This window comes from Armigeres subalbatus, chromosome 2 (genome assembly GCF_024139115.2).
Source record: "Armigeres subalbatus isolate Guangzhou_Male chromosome 2, GZ_Asu_2, whole genome shotgun sequence".
NCBI classification, from domain to species: domain Eukaryota; kingdom Metazoa; phylum Arthropoda; class Insecta; order Diptera; family Culicidae; genus Armigeres; species Armigeres subalbatus.
This window is the reverse complement of record NC_085140.1, coordinates 285,547,057-285,567,908: the sequence shown is the minus strand read 5'-3', so window position 1 is coordinate 285,567,908 and position 20,852 is coordinate 285,547,057.

Here is a 20,852-nt window from a genome sequence, read left to right as displayed (position 1 = left end):
AAACCTAGGCTATTAGCCAGGGCAAGGCTAATACCTTCGCCCCATCCGAGGAAAATCATCGGCAAGGATAATGGAGTGACATAAATTTATTAGCAATGTCACTCCCAACGTATTTCCACAAATTTTCTATCATTTGCTTATAATGATACTCCTAAACCACATACCCTACCCACCATCCAATTCCTTGACATCTATGAGGGCGTCGGTGAGTCGCTGGCCTCTCGTTAAGTAGATGTCATATCATCATTTCCTTCCCTTTCCTAGTAACGGAGAAGATGGGCGTGGCCGGCAATGATAGCTTTCATGTTTTATCATTTTGGACCCCCAATTGGATTTCCATTGAATCCCAAATGGAAATCCATAAGCAATTGGGGTAAGAAAGGTAAAGAATATACATGACAACTATCAGTATGCAATCTACGAAATACTCCGTTACAACGCAACGCAACGCAACGCAACTCCTGACGGAATCCAAGATTAAAAGTGCTCGCGTTTTCGGGGGCACACCACTCGATACGGAAGCAACGCACAACTGATATTATTTCATGCATACTGCGACGCAAAGCTTAAGTTAAATCAACAAAAATGACAGTTGTGCGCCGCCTCTGAATCGAGTGATGTGCCCCCGAAAACGCGAGCAATTTGGAACTTGGATTCCGTGAGGAGTGACCTTAAATCAAATAAAACGCTTTAACACTCTCTCAGTTTTCCCACCATAAATGAAGAAAAGTGCGAGCTTTCGAACCAATAGATTTAAAATCGGTTTGCTCCATTTTGAAATATATGCATATGAAAAAAAACTTTTTTTTTCATACAAAGACTCGAATAACTTTTTTGTTATCTTGGTCTTTTAACAAAAATGTGCGTCTTCAAAAGTCCCAAAAGTGCTCAGAACAAAGTTTATGCGAGAAATTAATGTATAAAAAATTATGTGAATTACATATACCGATTTTTAGGGACCGCCCTAACGTATTTATTGGAAAAGCTCATAACTTGTGAACCATGAGTGATAGAAAAATGGTTTCTTCGGCACAGTTGCCTGAAATTATTGCTCTACAACTTTGTACAACATTACATAAGTCTTTACCAAAAAATGAAAAAGTTGATATTATGAACTTCTGAAATATATGTACCACCCTAATTTCACTACATGGAAAAAATCGTCAAAAAATATGAAATTGTTTTCCCAAAGACACTATATATCTAAAACTGATAGTTTTGGCGCGAACATTTTTGTCTTTAGATTCGACTCTGGGACCATTGTGCAGTGTAGCGTACTGAGGGTCGTGGGTTCGAGTCCCGTCGAAGGTAAGTGAATACCTTCAATACATTTTTCAAATCAAAATTATCCACATAATGTACACATTCACATCTGTGTTTTCAGAGCATTGTAAATTAATGTCCGAGTCGGGTGGTCCAATTCCCAGAAAATAGGCAATTAGCTTTGATTGAACTGAATTCAATAATGTTTGGCTCATTTACGAATACCAGATCAAGAATGCGACCATTTTAATTATACAGGGAGCTAATTTGATGCAATTACACAGGCAACCATCGATCTCCAATCTGGATTGGAGAGGTGGTTTCCAAGAAACCTTTCAGGTGGGCTTTTTTTGACGTAGGATTACGTCTTTCCGGAACATTGGGGGGTCATTCTGCAGTTTCAAATTTGAGACCGTCACGAAAAGTGGTCAGGAAGTATGGGCTAATAACTCAGCCGACTTTCAACCGATTTTAAAGATTTTGGTGTTCATCGATCGATGAACTCTTTAAGATTTTGCTCAACTATCGAACAAAATGCATTCAAAGTGCTGAACTATTGGAAAATTGAATTTTACTAGGCACTGAAAATCGGTAAACCAACCAACCGCGTATGTGCATCGCAAGCACAGACATCAAAATCGTGCAACCTACGGGCTCGACTCCAATCCTCAGTTCAACTAAATTTTCTCGGAGAGCGGGCACAACGATGACGCCCGTAGCAGCAGTCTCAGCAGAAAGTGGAACATCGAGAGGCCATCGCTAAATGCAACAATCTTCGGACTATCGTTTAGTTACTGTTAGTGGCGCATTTTGGAAAGAAAATCGGTTCTTCTCAGGACCAAAATTTTATGAGAAGATAGAGTTGATTGCAAAAATGGCAGCGATTACGGTCCCCGCATACCAGTGGCGTCACTGAAAATGTTTTCTTAATAGGGACTATTTAGCAGAAAAGTGAAATTTTTACGAAAGATACGGACTATCGTTTGTTTGCTATGAATGATTGGAAAGGCGCATTGTGGATCAAAATCGATTCTTGTCAAATGTACTATTGAGAGGTAGAGCCAAAATATTTTCTTCAAAGTGCACATCATAACCGCTTGGCGACGGTAGAAAGTTGGAATCTGCTATCTATTAAAAGTGCGGGAATTAAACAATGATGACGTCTCACATCATTGAGTTGCGTCAAATGAGATTTTCTCAAGATTCTGTTTTCAGTGTACTTGCTGTTTATTATTGGAAAGGCGCGTCATTGGAAACAAAATCATCTTTTTACACGAGAGAAGGTTGAACCGAGACAAAAATCTGCAAAAATGCAAATCATAATCGCTTGGTGACGGGCAAAATTCTTTTTCTTCGAATTTACGGAACTCTAGAAGGCCATGTGGATGGTAGCATAGAAATGAAGGAATGCAAGGAGACATTTTTGGGCCAAGTTGGGTATAGATATTGCTGAGTTTTCTAGCGGAATGCAAGTCCTTATCTGGTAGGTGCGCTCAAGAGGGCCGCAAGTGAACCATAGTATAAGTATCAGAAGGATGATACGATTTACAATTGCTTTAATGGACAGAAAATCTGTCCAGCAGTTCGAAATAACTTTTGGACATTTCGTCGAATGACGTTTGGTCGAAATGCATTTCGTTGAAAGAAAGAAGTGAACTCCAGCATAGATTTCTTGTTCTTTTAATTTATTCTCTTAATTCCACTTAGTATGCACGCGAATTATACACGGGCAGATTTTTCTCTACTTCATTTCGTTTCATATTTCTAAACCAACATTTGAAAAGGGCGTAACAGCCAAAATTTATTCCTTCTGATTCTTCATCTACATATATACTTATATATATGGACAAAGAATCAGAAGGAATAAATTTTAACTATAACGCCCTTTTCAAATGTTGGTCTAGATTTGACTTTTTCACTTTCTTTTCCATTTTTACGACCATCGTCTTTGTTGTGACTTTATTATTCGACGTAAAGTAATCACGTATTGTGTCTTCTTAAAGCGTGAAATGACAAGTTTCCAGAAGTCATCATATGCACAAGATATTGATTAACCAAACGTTAAATTTCGACCAAGCGTCCATTCGAATCAATGTCCCTTCGACGTAATGTCCTTTCGACCGAATGGCATTGATTTAGATTAGTTTAGATTTCTTGAGAAAAGGTAATTTTCCAATACGTCGAAACTGATCATCATCCTAATAGCTTAGATTTTATTTTAAAAAAATACGAAAATAGGAGGGATTATGCATCGGTTTAAAATGAAAATGTAAAACGCATACACCCATTCGAAAGCCATCAGATCTTTTTGTTTAATCCCGAATTCATAAACCCAAGTCAGAACCAAACTAAACTCACCCAAGATGAACTTTTCTTATTTGATAACGTCTGCAGCAGAACGCCCACCATACCAAATCATGTTCCAAAACCAACCTCGCCGCAAAAGTTGTACCTAGTTGAGATAGAAAATAAAAGTATGCAAAGGAACGCTAAATGGAAATAGCACAAGCAGAACGTACTGTATAAATAGTAGTTCACGGGAGCAATGAGAAACCAATTTTCCTCTCGACGACGTCGCTGATAAGAAAGGAGAGTTTTCCAGCGGAATGCGATGAAAGGAAAATATGCTTTGCGCTGTTGTTGGTGCGAGCTACTGCTCTTATGATGAACGTTAACGTCCGCCGCAAAGAAAAAAAAAACTGACTACGAAATGCCATCTGCCAAACGACGATCTGAGGAAGAACATGCCATTGTGCGACATGACGACGGTTCAGTCGTTCGTCTTGCACGGTTGCTGGTTTGACGAGCCTTCAGCTGCAGTTAGACACTAAATTTAAATGAATGATTTCGCACAATCGAATGACAGATCGCTTCATTTGAATGAGAAGAGATGGGCAATCTTCTCCCATTGTCGATGACGGGAACGAAATGGCACTTTTGATTTGGATGGTTAATGGTTGTTGAGATAGGTTCACTGAATGGGACGAGTAATGAATGGTCGACTGCTTTGTATTGGGCCCTCTTCAGAGGAACAATCAATTCAGAATAAAGACAGTTGACAAAGGAATGCTTATATTGGCAATATTGGCATTCATTCGATTGGCACAATTGTTTTATTATGTGTCGCAATCTATTTAGAAATATGTTCAGCTACAAGCGGAAATGCCGGACCTAATTTTAGGTCGGATGTTCCATTAGATTCAATTATATTAACATGAAAGAAATTGTGTTCCATTCATCCTCTAATTTTGAAGTTGAGACTGCGATTCCGATTTCATTTCTTTATCCTCAGTTCAATTGATGTAATGACAGATAGAACACATAAATATTAAATGCACGATGTTTTACGAGGTATTGATAGGCTTATAACCGTTCGAACGATCTTGGGTAATTGAGAATAGTAGTTTGCGCAGGATTTTTTTCAGAACAAGTTGAACATTTATTCAATAAGGCTTTCTGAGTGCTGAATGAAATGCTGAATGTCGCAAAACGGGCTTAAATATGATAAATTTGAGCCAAAATAGTTCAGTCCGATTCAATTCATATGATTGTTCTTGTCAAATACATGTTCCTGCAGGAAGCAATCAGATTCCATGTTATCGTGCCTCATTGCACAGCTCGGCAAACCGTCGAGCGAACAAGCGATGGATAAATCTACCTTTGGAGAATTTTGATGTCATATGTAGGGGAACTGTTCCATTTCCCATCTCACTGAACATATATTCATCTCATCACGAAAAAAAGAAATAGAGCACCAATTTCGTCGCGTCTTTTTGTCTCTCTCGTATACTAAGTATACGGTAAAGGCTATATGATCGCTCCAAAAACGAACTTTTTATAGGAGTCCCGGAGACCCATAGTGTTATATACCGATCGACTCAGCTCGACGAATCGAGGTGATGTCTGTGTGTGTGTATGTGTGTGCGCAAAATTTCTCACTCATTTTTCAGGCACTTATCCTTAACCGATTTGCTCGCAACAAGTTGCATTCGACGCAGAATCGATTTAGTGTTTTTGGCATGATTTTGCCCCTAAAAAATCGTAACTCTGAGTGGGATGAACGAAATTCATTGCAACAACAACTAAATGAAAGCCATACCTATCCTCGAAAACTTTGAAGAACATTGTGTTATAATCGGAACAGATCTTCTGGGTTTTTCACAGATTTCGTCCTTCGAGATACTCAAAAATCAACATTTTTCATTGATAAAAGGCCTATGAAATCTACATCCAAATATTTTTTTTGATTGAATTTGTCGGGAAGTTGCAGCTACATATTCATTTTAGTATAGCACGGTATTAAATCTTGAGCGGGTATTAATAAAACATTGTAGAAAATTGAGGAGTGGATTCACATTTTAATTTGCTTAATTGATTGCCTTATTACAAAGATTTGCACGCTGGCAAGCATTTCCATCGAACAAGTTACCATTGCTTTTCAATGATCGTTTTGGTTGGGACTAGGTTGGGACCTGAAATGTTGAGACAAAGCAATCATTGGTGACTTGGTAGATTGCCATTCAATTTTAACATCATGCTGCAACGGCAAGCGTATCTGGTGCAGTTGGTAGGGCGTTCGGCTCATCGCTTATTACCTCGATCAATTGGTATGTTGCGGCTTTGACACAGTCGTGATCTAACGAAAAAGTCTCCATTCTATACTAAAATTTATTCTATACTTCAGAGTGAATTTTCTCCAAACATCTAATCAATTTCCGAGGTATACCTATAGCTCCTTAACCAACAGCCTTCAATAAATGATCTGACAAAATTGAACCGAAGTACTTCGCGGCGCAACATTTCAAATATGTTAATGCACATTTTAAATAATTAGTTTATTAAAATTTTTAATAGTCGTTTAACGGAAGCTAAAATATAAACACAATTTATTCAACAAATGTCTGATCGAAACTGAAAATAAACAATTCCAATAATGCATTTTTCCGAGATATCTTCATACAACTGAATTATTTTCTACACGATATATTCAGAGTATAAGATTTTTGAAAATAGTCCTGGGAAGTGTCCTTCACCGAAGAAGATGGAAGCCAACGGTACGGCGATGTTTCGTAAATCTTGGTCTTCTCTGAAAATGGGGGGTAAGAATGCACGGTTAATTGGGCATGTCAAGCTTATTTATCGAAGCTATACGTATCCATTACTCGTCGTTTGCTACTACTCCTTATAGACGATGGTAAATGTCCTAAAATGAAGAAATAGTTTTATGAAATCAAACTAAGGTTCTTTCCTGATGGTTTTTCCTGGATTTGCAGTAAACAAATAAACCCAACTGGTTGCTCGGATACCATGGTATCGTCGAATAGCGTCGAAAGCAACTTGGCGTCGGAAGCAGTTACTGTCAAAATAATTTATGGCAGCCGCCATTATGGCGAGCCTGGAAAGCTGGATATAGACCAGTCGTGTACCAGTCGTGGCTATAGCACCAGTAGACTCAGAAACTACTGAACCGATCGGCGTGAAAATTTGTATTGTATTTGTATTAGGTTTTTGGGGCTGGGGAAGGTTCTCAAGATGGTTCGATACACCTCCTCCCTTTGGAAAGGGGGGTCCCATACAAATGAAACAGCAATTTCTTCAAAACTCGAGAACTAATCAAGCGAATGGAACCAAATCTGGCATATTGAGGTTTTGGAAGGGAAGATATGTTTCTGTGGTGGTTCGAAACCCCTTCCGAAACCCCATTATGCGGCAACCAATAATTAACATATGCCAAGACATATGCAATTTGTTTGAAGGCACTAGGACTAGAACAAAATTTAATAGCCTTTTGCTTTTTGTCTTTCTCGTACCGAAAGGCTATTATTTCACTCCAAGAATGAACTTCTTATAGAAGACTCGTTGATAGGGTACCTTCTTCTTCTTCTCATTGGCATTACATGTTCATTAAGCACTTCCACAGTTATTAACTGCGAAGTTTCTAAGCCAGGTTACCATTTTTGCATTCGTATTATCATGAGGCTAACACGATGATACTTTTATGCCCAGGGAAGTCGAGACAATTTCCAATCCGAAAATTGCCTAGACCGGCACCGAGAATCGAACCCAGCTACCCTCAGCATGGTCTTGCTTTGTAGCCGCGCGTCTTACCACACGGCTAAGGAGGGCCCCTGATAGGGTGCCCGTGTACCCAGATATTGACATTATCATAGCTTTCACAATTTTCAACCTATTTGAACAGTTTTGGTCATTTTGCAGAAGGGAACTTATATACTTTTTGTCCGCTGCCGATATTTACAGCTTTTGTAACTCCCCTCCCTCCTCTAATCGTTACGTAATTTGTGGACGCTCCTCTACAAGTAGACAATGAATTATTGACAGTGGCTGGTTTCCTACTCGCCGCTGTCAGTATCCAGGCGCTATCGTATATGCGCAAATAGCCAGCTTGAGTTAACCGGCAGAGATTTGTAAGGTGAAAGATATCTAAGACAGGTTTTCTCAAAATTAGGAATTTTTCATGAAAAAATAATTTTGTACCGGTTATGTAGGAAGGTGTCCGCTACTACCAAATATTTTTTCGATGAAGGTGCTTAATTTTGAGAAATTGAACATTAGATGCCTTTCGCAATACTGATTTCTGAAAGTTAACTCCTAGTGTGCCGCTATAAGCATGCTCAAAGTAGGCGATTCATCAGTTATGGTTGAAATGCGCTAGGCGCTAGGGCCCTCCTTAGCCGTGCGGTAAGACGCGCTGCTACAAAGCAAGACCATGCTGAGGGTGGCTGGGTTCGATTCCCGGTGCCGGTCTAGGCAATTTTCGGATGGGAAATTGTCTCGACTTCCCTGGGCATAAAAGTATCATCGTGTTAGCCTCATGATATACGAATGCAAAAATGGTAACCTGGCTTAGAAACCTCGCAGTTAATAACTGTGGAAGTGCTTAATGGAAAACTAAGCTGCGAGGCGGCTCTGTCCCAGTGTGGGGATGTAATGCCAATAAGAAGAAGAAGAAGAGGCTAGATGTACCGGTTATGGCTATAGCACCAGTTGTCGCACTACCCGAGTAGACGAAAATAACTCAATAATATCAAATGTTGATAAAATAGCAAATTGAGATATGGACATGATTGATATAAGAGATAAAAGATCAGACGATAATATCAAAATTTTGCACTAAAATATCATCAGAAGATCAAGTTATGCTATTTGTAATAAGTGATCAATATCATGTGCCATTAGTTTGTTCTTATCAATAGCATATCTTGATATCTAAATGATATTTCGGTGCAAATTTTTGATATTGTTGCCTGTTCTTTTATCTCTTATATCAATCAAGTCCATAACATGTTTTGTTATTCTGTTTATGGCTTCTGCCCGGGTAGTGCTTTATATGTCGAATGGCCAATCAAATCACCACAAACCAAGTTCATTTCGATAAAGCATATTCATATGATACGATAACACCTTTGATTTCCTCCAAAACAAGCAAAGCATAATTGTAAAAATCGATTTTGCTTAATTTTTGACGTCCTTTGCACCAGATGTCGCACTAGTGGTCCCTATTTGGCCAGTCCCATAAGAAAACAATGGGATTTGCCAAATAAGGAACCAAAATTAAGAATAGTGGCACAACTGGTACATGCGTTCCTATTATGGATTAATCAATTTTGAGGATAATAACAAATTTTATTGTGGTTTTCACAGCTGTTCTAAGGAACATGAAGTAAAACCTTTCGCTTGATATATAAAGTCAACCCACATGCCTTTTATTTAATTTTTTTTAAAATAGTTGTTCTTATGTATGGCGACAATTGGTACACCCACCCTATGTAGGAACGGGAATGGTAATGTTTTTTTTTAAAGCTTGGAAAGTATTGATCAAGATGAATACACCACTAGGTGTTCCAATCTGCCAAATTCACGATTCAGCCATCTTGGATTTTAGTATGGCAGAGCCAGCCAGTTTGTTTATGTTTTGCACCGAAAATGTATTTTTCACCCCCGCCTTCTTCTTGTCCATAAACTTGGCAGGTTGAAACACCTAGCTGTGTATTCATCTTGGTTTTGATATTGCAAAAGGAAAACGGTCCTGTCAGCCACATAAGGGTTAAAATACACCTAGGCTATCACTTCTCGCTTAACTTTTCAAAAGGACCTAAGTAACATTTTTTTCATGAATTAATTTGAATAGCGCAATCAACAGAACAACATGAAAGCTATTGATTGCTGTATTCAAATTAATTCATGAAAAAAAAATGTTACTTAGGACCTTTTGAAAAGTTAAGCGAGACTTTTAATATAATTCATAGTCTGCGTAAAAATCTGAATAGAAGCATTTGTATTTTAACACAATTTTAAAATAAATGATAACGTCGGATATTTTGTTTGTAGATTCGCTAAAATCAAATCACATATAAGTGCTGTCCGCACTCTAACTTTCACCTACTCAGTGACTGAGTAAAATTGTAAAAGAGATGGCAATCTTTTCTTCCCACTGCAATTTTACTCAATTTCCGTCAAAAGCAGGATTACTCATAGTTTTGAGTTGTACGGAAAGTAAGTAAAATATCCGTGGGATAGAAAGAGAGAGCCCTCCACCAAACCCTCGTCAGTCGCCGGATGCGGTATGCGTATTGGGGAACGCGTCTTACCGCCACGGTTGCCAGATCTAGGAATGGGCGATACCGATACGATATATCGGGAATCGATATTTTCGCTCCGAATAATCGATATTTTGTATCGATTTTTCAATGTTCGATTTTTGACCGTATCGATTTTTGTAGCTGATATCGGATTTCGATTTTTTTTTAAATTCCGAGACATGATCCGTGATATAACAAAAGTAAAAATGTTGCACAGTAGGCATAATCTGTTAAAACAGTGAAACTTTGATGTGTAATACAAATTGAGGATTTTTTTTTGTTTTTTTTTCTCGTGTTTTTAATTTTTTGGGCGTATCGATATATCGGAATATCGATGTTTCAACGCCGATATTTTTCGGCATCGATATTTCGACAATAAAAACATCGATTCGGCAGTATCGATATTTTCCCGGAAAACGCCCATTCCCCTGATGACGACTGACAACTTGTTCTTCTCGGAGGCATTCCTCCAACGGACCCGGATTAATGGCAATTGAACAATGTAACGAACATTGGATTCACGACATGGACAAACGGACACAATGGACTCACGATGAGATGGACTGGCAACGACAACAATAATGGTAATGGAAATCTAAAAATAGATTCTGTGTGGATTCTGTTCAGCAGAATACCACAGTAGATCTCGGCATAGTAGCGGTAAAGAAACACAGAGTGCCTATCAAATAAAGAAAGGAATAAAAAAAAATGAGCAGCTCGAAGTAGCAAAAACGTTTTAAAAATTCCCCGTAGAAAATTTGACAGCTAGAATCGACCGATTTCGTCGGGTACAATCGGCCGATTGTTGCACCTACGCTTATGAGATTTTAACACAGGCGTGGGTCAATTAATCACCCTATTAAATATCATTCCGACGAAATAGCTTGTTTAATAGTGGAATTTCGTGCACAACAATTTAAACGAACGATGAATCAATCGATTTGATCGGTAAAAATCGGGACTACCGACTAAATATAGTGATTGATCGGCCAATGCATGTGTTAAATTCCCATAAGCGACGGTGCAACAATCGGCCGATTCGCACCCGATTTAGTCGGATCAATTTTCTATGGGGTTAAAAAAAAAAGCTCGAAGTAGCTCGATGTTGTTCCCATCCCTCTCATGCCCATTTGTTGACGAAAAAATGAGCAGGACGGGAACAACTTCGAGCTGCTCATTGGACAGCATTGTAATTGTGCGTGGTATCTTTTTTTAGCGTGTGTTTGATATGCTCACAAACACATTCTCTCGCTCTATTCCGAAGTGTGCTGCTGTCAAAGAAAACGAACAGTTCAGCCTTTATTTAATGAAACATAGAGCAAATATTGCATGAATTTGCTCTTTGTGGTGATAATTATAGATAGTAGAATCTATAGATGAGCGAAAGCATGGCTGAGTCGGGTTTTTTTTACCGTGCACACGCGCATATGACGTCACAGCCCTTCACATTTCCATTGAAATCATGACGTCATGCTCGTTTGGAGACAAGTTTGACAGTTCGTTTGGAGACAGAAGATTTATCTTCGCCCATCTATATATTCCACTATCTATAGTGATAATCAAGTGGTGATAAAGCGTGAAAGTGGTTTACATACTTTACTTATCGTGTCATACACAATAAAGAGGAGAAACAGGTGATCCAAAAAGTAAGTTGAAGATTGCTATTCATGTGCTGCTTTCTTGGGCGATGCAATAATGGCAAGGATTTCGTAGGTGGAAATTTCTTTCGGTGATTAATTCGTGAAATATTGCTACTTTTACACAAACAACTTATTCAAATAAGAGCCTCGACTTGAAATTGTGTGATTGGATTAAAATTTTGTTCGTAAATAGTGTACACACTTAAATCCCAAATCTCACCTCGGTAAAGATTTTTACCGATTTTATCCAGTAATAGATAATTTATACCGGAAGATCAGTGAAATGTTCAGAATTTACCGATTTCAGTAATAGTTTATACCGTTGTTTCAGCACTATGAATTATAATACTGGACCTCAGTAGTGTGAACTACTGAACAACTCGGTTTAATTGAAATGTTCGATTCTGACAAGTCATTTTACCGAGCACACGGTAAAAATTATAAGTTTTACTGAGCCTACGGTAATTTATGTACCGAGCTCTCAGTTCCCAAAAGTCCTTGGTGACGCTTGGTTTGCCGCCATGTTTCTACTCTGAAGTTTTCTTGCAAGCAATGTGCATTGTGTTTTAAAATGTTTTATGAAATTTAAGTGCCGTAGCTTGAATTTGTGGTGGAAAAATCGCGTCTAGTTCAAAGTTGCCGGTAAGTTTTGATAGATATATCTGAATTTATATCAGTTATAAAAAACTGGATTCAAATTAACAATTTTGAATAATCTTTTTTTTTAGGTGCCGCTCTTCCACTTTGATTAACAAACCGTCATTTCTTCTAGACCTTCAGGTTGAATATGGTCCATGCACGGCTACTTAATACTTGCGCCAGGTTTGTGAATAAAGCGTCTTCAGGAATCTGCGCAACGCCATTATTTATTTTGATGAAATCGCTTTAAATTGTGACCAATAAAATAAAAATCCCAATGAAATAAAATCCTGAAAATCATGATAATTTGTTGTTTATTTTACTATTACCAAGAAAATCAAATATTTTATTACATTTTAATCGGTAGTTTTGATTAGCGAAGTCCGCAGTATTTTTACAGATTTACCAGTAATGTTTTACCGAGTGCTCAGTAGCAGTTTACAGATTAGATCGGTATTTTTTGACATTTCTCCATCCTGAATGCAGAACCGAGCACTCAGCAATCTGTTGAAGTCGTTTACCGAGGTGACTGCCGAGAGCTCAGCTGTTGAGAATTCGGTAATTCAGCAACCGAGCCCGGTAAACTAAATTAAGTGTGATGTTTGCTGGAAAACGCAAATATTGTTGAGGGTGCCAACAACTGTCGAACCCTGCCGATGCCGCATTCTACTATATATAAATCATCGGGTCTAAAAAAACAGTTAAATTCCTTAACAAACACTTTTGCACATTTTTTATTAGCTTTTTACTACTGATCACTACTTACTACTGATCCAGTAGCCTTGCGAGCAAAGCCAATTGGAGATGGCTAGTTCGATTCTCGGTCCGGTCTAGGATGTTTTCGGGTTGGAAACATTCTCGACACCCTGAGCATAGTGTATCCATTTTACTTGCCACACAAGATACATACTCATGCAATGGTGGGCATAGAAAAGAAAAGCTTTCTATTAATAACTGAGGAAATGCTAATAGAATTCTAAGTTGAAAAGCAGGCCAAGTTTCAGTTGGAATGTAGAGCCATAGAAGAAGAAGAAGAAGAAGACTACTGATCACTACTAGAACGATGTTAACTACTTAATTGCTGATAACTAAAAAAGGCCAATAGAAGGTTAGATCGGGCTTTTGTAATCTAAAAACCAATGTTGAAAGATCTTGAATGTGTGACAGGTAGGGCAAGGATCAACGCGTCAGACTTTTTTTTCAACATTGTTTTAAAACATTGCTGCTGGAAACAGAATGCAAATCTGTTAGCCATGCTGGTGAAATCTAAATCTAAATTTTACCACAATGAACACAATAAAATTAGGTTTTATTTCTCTCTAAATAATTTGTTAGCCATTCTGAAAAACTGCAAAAACCTCTTTTTTGCTGTTATCATATACTAAGTATACGTAAAGGCTATATAATCACTTTTGATAGAAGGCTCGGAGACCTATAGTGTTATACACCAATCGACTCAGCTTGATGAATTGAGTAGATGTCTGTCATGTGTGTATGTATGTGTACGAAATTTTGTGGACACACTTTTGACGTAGGACTAACGTCTTCCTTTACTATACTGGGTATCATTTAGATTTTTGGGAATCGAGAGGGTTACGGTGGAAGGGAAGATTTTGAACGCTACTAGCGCCTTTTTCTTTCGATGGATTTTTAAGATTTATATATCAATCGACTCGGACACTCTCCACCATTTTGCCTATTTCATTGAAACTTAAGATTATTAACGATAAGCTATTGAAAATTACAATTCTTGTCAAAGCCAGTAAAAAATTCATATGTAATCAATCCCGTGCATTCCTAACACGGACATCAAAATGCGGTATGTCACGGGCCTTCGGGTCTACCGGAAGATTTTCATTGTGTATAAAAGAAGCAGTGCCTGCCGTGTGCGAGTCATTACAATTTGTGACAGCAGCGCGTACTGACTATAGATAGTGGAATATATAGATGAGCGAAGATAAATCCACTGTCTCCAAACGAACTGTCAAACGTGTCTCCAAACGAGCATGACGTCACGATTTCAATGGAAACGTTAAGGGCTGTGACGTCATATGCGCGTGTGCACGGGCAAAAAAATCGACTCAGCCATGCTTTCGCTCATCTATAGATTCTACTATCTATAGTACTGACGTGCTTTTTGTTCGCGCATTTTTCGTTTCGTTCGTTCGTTCGCTGTGTTTGTTTACGTACACATCATGCAGTCGCCAGCAGTAGAACTGCCGGTGGGTCTGCGAATATGCATGAAAGAAGTGGGCGCATTTTTTGTCATACTGTGCTTGATGATGGTCGGAATTGCCCATCGCATCGCTTGCAGTTCACGGCTAGATGATGGCTGAGGCAGCGAGGGCAACGGTAGTGGATGGAGAAGAAGAAAATTAGAGAGATTTGGTCTGCTCATCCAGGTGATTGGTTTTATAATCCATGGGATGGGTACGACTCATGTCATATGACTGACCATATGTTAAGTTGTGCTTGGTACTAAACGACACGTACATTAAAACATGGTTATACTATGACAGATTTGATTCCACAGCAAAAGCAAAATCAACTACACTGATGAAAAGAAAAATTTGATTAAAATAATTACTTTCATTTATTTGCAGAAGGCATTAGCAATTAAAGATGCACAATCAGCAGTAGTGTTAATATCCATTTTAGATTAGAAAATTTCTCTGTATTACATGTAAATCTGTTAGAAAAGTCCGCAAAACATAATTTCCAGAAGAATATTTAAATAAACTTTATCTTATTCTTTGTTTTTCATTTTCTGAGAAATTGTATTATTAAATTTGACGTAGACTCGGAGTTTGGAATCAAAATATTAAATATTTTTTCGTTGATGGATTGAACTTGTTTCTTATTGTTGTGATTTTTTCAGCAGTAAGCACGTATGATAGCAAAAAGAAGAAGTTTTAAAATTTTATAAATAGAATTTTTAAACTTCAAATACTATGTATTATCAATAAGAAATCTATAAATGCCCTACATTTGCTTGAGTAAATAAGGGCTTAAGAGTTAGAAACAAAGCAATTCGTATTATGCATTTAATTATTTGTTTTATTTTTTTTCAGAAGTTTTGAATAAACAAATTGCAAATAATCCTACACAGCATGGAAGTTGTCGTTTCCAATATCAATACTATAATCAAACTCCATAGATCCAAAAGTTAGAAGTTAAATGTAAATACGCTACGTTTATACAAGTCCTACGTCTACTCGTGGTTATGTTGAAAACATTGATCATTGCTCGTTTTTAGACTTATCATTTACCGAATTTCTCATCCCGAGCAGGAGAAATTGGCTCAATAATACCTAATTCTGGTATTGATACCATACTCTGTTATGAACTAGCCCTAGATAAGAGGTAAAATACCAGAGGAATAATACCAAAAACTAATATGCACAATACTTAATCAATAACAAACTCAGTTATTAAATTGAATTTTAATACCAAATGCATAACCAATTATTATTCCTTTGGTATTGAAATACTTAAGCATGGTATGCCTCAAGTATTCTGCATATAATTTTTTGGTATTATTTTTTGGTATTTTACCTCTTATGCAAGGCTAAATCATACCAATTTCTGTTATCGAGGTCGTCGCTCCTGCTCGGGATTCGACGGGGAATCCTGTAGCAAACAATGGGTTGCTATTGAAAATTGATCAAATCAGACTATGGGATCAGAAGTTATGCCCAGCATACTATTTATTATGCTCAAAACACGCTCAAAAGACTCACTCATATGTTTTAGTATATTTTTGCACGGTAGAGGCACCAACACCGCTAAATCCACCTAGCAGTCCTCAGGTTTTTTTTTGAAAAATATGCAAATATAATGTAGCGAAGCTTTCTTGGCCTGTCAGCAGTTATGATTTCTGAAATTTCCCTAGCAGCACGCATGTTTAACATAGGTAACTGCAACTCCAACAAGTTACTGCAACTGCAACAAGTTGCTGCAATCATTTTTGTCTGACAGACATAAACACCGTCTTCGACCAGAGGTCGTACAGACTGAAGTGTACAGTGGACCAGTGGAGAATTTTTCGATCACAAAAATTTCCACTTACCGGGCGGGAATCGAACCCACACTCCATAGCACATGCGTTAAGATTATTGACGTCGCTAACCGCACGATCACAAAGCTTTTGCTTCTTTTAATTTTTCCTTGTTTTCTTCTTCCATGACCTTCATTCCAACTGAAATTTTTATTGCTTCTCAACATAGTGTTCTAAAAGGCATTCCCACACTTATTAATTGAAATCTTTCCAACGTTTGCCAATTACATGAAATGAATATCTTTTGTGACAAGTGCAATGGATACACTATTCACAAGGAGTTGAGTATGTTTTCCACCCGGAAACATCTAAGGCCGGACCGATAATCAAACACGCCATCTCCGGATTGACAATCCTACGTCTTCGCTTGCAAGGCTTATTGTGATCAGCTGTGCATGTCATAGTTCAGAATATAAATGGATTCCATCAATGGGAAAAAAAAACTCTTCATCGAAAGTAACCAATCTCTTCTCAAAATCTCTCAATGTGAAGATTAAATAAATTACACCTCTACAGGATGTTCCACCACGGACCATGGTTGAACATGACGGAAACATTTCCACTAGATTTTTTGCTACTCACAAACTTGTTTTTTCCTTCTGCGTCCACCTCAGAAGCTCACGAGGTGTAGGCCAACGCTTTCCGGAATGAAGTAAACACGCGGCTTAACAGTGAAGCACCCTATTATTGTGCAATAGCGCCGTGGGAGCATGTTCTTTCTGTGTCTTTTATTTTCCGTTTTATTTTTTTCGTTATTTTCTATTATTTCCATCGGAAGCACTATACTAAAAAGAGACACCCACCAACAGCGACGACGAAAAGTGTCCTGTATTCTTTTCTTTGGCTTCCACTCGTCGACCGCATTATTCCATCTTCTCCTCTGGACGAGCTTCCGCGAAGCGGAAAATCCAATGAAAAGCAAGCCGACTTGATTCAATACAAGAGGGAAAACATCTCCGAGTGAACTTTATAAAATTCCATTTCCAAACGAGTGAGGAATACTTGAATAGAGAACTAAAAGCAGTGTGTAGTCCTCCAGCAGCAGCAGCAACAAGAGGAGGAATAATACGACCAGGGCCGTAGCGTGCACTTAGCACTGGGACTTCCGGGGTGAAACGCGTGAATCCTACAGGTTCGGAATCGTTTATCAAATTGAAAAGAACATAAGATTGGGCATGAGATTTCAGATAGCCTGATAGTCAGTAAAAGAAGCACTAAGTCTGGGGTAGTAGATTTGTTTGCTGGGGACCTTTTGGGTTGGAAATCTCCATCGTAATCTTTGGGTTTATTACAAAATATTATAAATCATGCATTGAATGACCGTTCAGTTTCTAATTGTGAACAACATTCTAATATGTTCTAAAGTCTAATATAGAATAGAGATAATATCAGCGTCGAGTACGACTTTGGCGCAGCTGTTAATAAAATAAAATATTGTACTGAAATGCAACTCTAACCGTGAGTGCTTCAAACACCGATCCCAAATCAATGACTTAAGTTCTGTCTTAACCTTAAAGATGCATGATCGTAAAAATTGATCTATAAGACATTCTTCAAGAAGTTTTTGAATGTGAAAAATAGTCTTACTTCGTGAGCAGTGTTATCCGAATGTTTAATTAGAGCCTTATCTGGAAATTGAGACAGAACCTTATTTTTTTAAATTTGTCGTTTATTTGGGAGATTAATTTGCCGTGAAGGCAGAGCAATAATACTGGATGATATAAGCGTACAATTTTGAATATTACTTGAAGTGAAGCTGAATGTACTGGTTCATCCCTTTGACCACACTATGTGAACACCGTTTATAACTTTTAATATTTGTTATAAAGTCATCATATCTCATCAAAATTCAACAGTTGACCTTCCGTTTAGCTAACTTAAATTAAAAAGTTATGAAAAAGGGGCCCTGGAAGGGCACAATAAACGGTGCTACGTCTCTAAATTCGGTTCGCGTGGTAAGACACTCTGTAGGAGAAACAAATGAGGGACGGAGTTTATAACTCAAAGTCAGATAATGGGCGCACGTCGATCGGGAATGGCAGGCAAGCGTGAGGTTTTCCCAAAAAGTTCAGTTCAAAGCAACCGCTGCTCCACTACGCCGCGGCATTCAAACCACATAGCTGATGGCGATGAATCGAACGGCGAAGGACATTTTTTTGTTGGTGAATTTCCCTGAACGGGAGCTTCGATCGACTGTGGGATAAATATCATTACCATTTCGGATAAAGAAACGAATTGAAAATTGTGACAAATAAGAAGAAGAACGAATACAAGAAAAGGAAAAGCCCGTCCTGGGAGACCGAGAATGGTAACGATTCCAATGATAGCAGCGCATTGACGTGAATCAAAATGAACAAATGCCAACAGCGGAAGGTTGACAGTGAAGGCTGTCGGATGGAAAGACGTCGCCAACTTTAAGTTTAGAAAAGGGTATCGAGATTGAGGCGAAATGGTTTTGAATAGAAATCGGAAAATTATTTCTGAGATTTTTCCAATCACTGCGTCAACCGCATTGAAAGGATGCTTTCCGTAGCAAGAGGATTAGTTCTTTTCTTTGCGAAGGTATTGGAGTGCAGAATAAAAGGTTGTTTTTTGATTACTTTAAGTGATGCCTCCATTGCCAGCTTGCACCAACCGTGTCACATCCAAGTCAACTGTACAAGATTTTCCTCTCCCGCTCACAATACCTGTTCAGCTATTGTAAGTCATGACTGCATTTGGTTGCACAGCATTGTATTGTGTACTGTCGAAATGAATTTGCTGTGCGTGTTTATGTGCAAGAAATTTAATTTTGCATACGTCCTATTTAACATTATTTTATTTTTACTCCGACATTATTTAACATATACTTTTTATCTTACTCAGGGAAATCAATTATATAACAAATGTTTCTCGCAACACGAATTTATTGCATCTTGGATCGTTTTTACTACTGCTCTATTATTCTAGCATTTATATAAACCACAGAAATAAGAAAATAGGATATATCTACAATACAATGGATATCTATTCTTGAACTTTATTCCCATTTAGAACTTAATAACAAGCCTCCCGGAATACAAGCTGCTCCGTTCTTCCATCCGGAGCAACTGATGCTGATCTTCATGCAGCTCACCACTCGGATGCGCCGATACAAAACCCGTTTCGAACAGGTCCTTACAGGCCATCGGTGTCGAGGTTAGCACTTCGGTCGTCTCAATCACGCTCATTGCGGCGTAATGACCAACTTAAGCCAAAGTCGGCGATGGTATATCAGCCGGCCTGCGGAGGGACGTCCTCAAGCTAACGGGGAGGTAAACATAATTGCCGGCGTCCTGAATGCCAAGTTTAAAGCCCGGGGCAACAGTCGCTGCAATCGAAACGGTACTATTTGGAGCAACGATATGGAGGAAGGCCATCTCGGCAGTCTCGGCGAAATTATCATCGGGTCGACTGGGGCCGGTTCCAAAGATGCGTGGACGACGGCATCGACTACAAGGTAAGTCCGGAGGCACCGGAAAGTATCGACCGACAGCTCTGTGTAGAGGCAATCTCGGCGACCAGACCAATCTACTGGGCTGCTTGCAATAAAAACCTGTTGCAATTACATGACCAAAATCATCGCAGCCAGAACGGTGGACCTGAGAAATAGTGATTTCTCTAATATGATCCACGCTCTCTCAGACTGTGCTAAACCGTTCTAGAAATTGACCAAAATTCTAAAATCCAAATCTCGGCCTATTTCACATTTGATCCCATTAGGCAACAATGTAAGAATTGTTTGATAACTGCAAAGGAGGTTTACGAAATAATTCGTCACTTCATCAACTCGCACAATCTTGGACAGAAAATTATCAGTTCACACGAAGCAGCCGTCAACGAGCACGCTAACAGCTTTCATTTGACTTCCAACAATTTTCCTAAGAAGATTTCCCAGCTCGCGAATTGATGGCCTATATCAAATCATCAAAAACCATGCTCTAGGCTTCGATAACATCCTGAATAGAGTTGCACAGCCTTGTATGGGGAGAAAAAAAAGTTGTCGAATTCGACGGGGCACCCCCCCGTTATCTTCCCTGATGGGTAAAAAAACCCAAACATGTTCCACCTGAGGATTGTAAAACTACCCTGAATGGCACGACTGTGGAAAAGGCCAATGAGGCGAACCATCTAGGCTTGACCATCGCCATCAAGCTTATTTTCCGGCAACAGGTTGACGAGACGGTGACGAGGTGTGAAGTTTTGATCAAGCTACTGTAACCTTTGATCAGCCATCGATCGGTAAAGTAAATGTTTTTCTCTACTACACGAGGATTGTAATGAAACCATGAAATATTTCCCGGCCCAGTGATGCCTCTTTCTTCATGGTTTTCCATGCTGGGAATCGTTCTAAAGCTCCTTCAGGAATATCTCCTTAATTTCCATCATTAATTGCTCCGCCAGCTCAGAGCAAGCTGTTCAGGGTATTTTTGGGAGGATCAATCTTCTATTTACAACAACATGCCAGACATTCAAGATTTTCTCTTAAACAAAGTAAACACAGACACAGTAATATTTGCACCTAAACCTATATTGTAGCTAACATTATTTGTTTATAAAGAGGGGGGGGGGGGTCCATATAGCGGCAAGTTCGTTGCGCTCGTTCTGGATTGATCTGCATGGGGTTCTTTCGTA